General features: G+C 60.1%; 1 protein-coding gene across 4 annotated transcripts in view; it reads left to right on the forward strand.

Moving 5' to 3' along the window:
• The window catches only part of ACTN4 (actinin alpha 4), a 75025-nt gene that overhangs the window by 44775 nt on the left and 28991 nt on the right, over positions 1-1259 (forward strand). The gene's annotated exons all lie outside the window — the stretch shown is intronic.

The following is a 1259-nucleotide window of genomic DNA, read 5'->3' on the forward strand; positions in this document are numbered from 1 at the left end:
CCCGCCGCTTCGGGTTTGGAAGGAAACCTTGTACCTGTGCTGCAGCGTATTAATCAGGCGGCTTCTTTGTCTGGGAGGGGCCTCGTGTTGAGTCTCTGAATGAGCAGGGCTGGTGACAGTTGTCAAAACACATGGTCCTTGGCCAGAGGCTCCTTGGAAGCCCCTCAGCCCCACATGGCCTCTGCCGGCACCCGGGTGCACATGGGCTCTTGTGCATTCCTGGCTGTCGGCCCACCTCCACGCTGGGTCCTGCAGATTGACGAGGGCAGAGCGGGGGACTCGCGTGAGAAACAGGCGTGGGGCTTTTCCCAGATCTTGCTGCAGGGGCCTGTCTCCCCAGAAGGCATCTGGGCACGTGCACCTTAACTGATGTGACATGCATCCCTGGCGCTGAAGTCTGATAACGTGCCCCAGCCAGCAGGGGGCTGAGTGCTGGTTACTACTCAGGCATTCTGTGCTCTGGTTTGGGATTTGGGCTTCTCATCGACGGGCCTCTCCACCTGAAAAGGCCCCTTCGCCTTCCACCACCCGCGTGCCCTGTGATCCTCCGGCAGTTCCTCCTCAGTTGTGGTTGCCTAACCCTGGTGGGGGTGGGTGCCTGCCTCCCACTTGCCTTCCAGCCCCCTCTGAGATACACTGGATCTTAAGATGTGGAAGCGTGGGGCGTGGGATGTTCTCCAGGGAATAGAGGGTGTCTGGCCTCTAGGGAAACAGCATATGTAGGGGTGCCACAAGGCTCGGAGGATCTGTGCGCCTGGCCTTTGGGGGATGTGTTGCCACTGGGCTACTGGCAGTTCAAAGAGAGACCGACTTGAGCAAACCTTGAATTTACAGGAGGCTTGTTTTCCAACTGCTTTCCTGTCCCAAGTCATCTCTGTGCCAGTGATGGGGAAATTGCTGCCCCTACCTGAGGGGAGGGGCAGGTGGAAGGGAGCCAGGGCCATGGGGACCTGTGCTCTGCCCGCCCAGGGGGATTGGAGGGCTGGTGTGTCTGTCCAGAAGAACGTGTCCACGGGAGCTGGACCCCTGCTTCTTGTTTCCATGCTCAGGGCCTGGCGTGCAGTGGGCCCTGATGCCCGATGCGTGCAGTGGGCCCACTCAGGGTGTGGTGGGGCCAGCACTTGCTCTGAGGCTGGCCGACGTGGCTTCCAGTCCACGCTCTGCCACTCGTCACTCGGCTGACCAAGTGTAGTCTGGTAACTGCCCTGAGCCTCAGTGTCCTCAGATCCACCTGCCTGGGTCGCTGTAAAGACCAGAAA

The sequence above is a fragment of the Lipotes vexillifer genome, unplaced genomic scaffold (assembly GCF_000442215.2).
Source record: "Lipotes vexillifer unplaced genomic scaffold, Lipotes_vexillifer_v1.1 scaffold182, whole genome shotgun sequence".
NCBI lineage: Eukaryota > Metazoa > Chordata > Mammalia > Artiodactyla > Lipotidae > Lipotes > Lipotes vexillifer.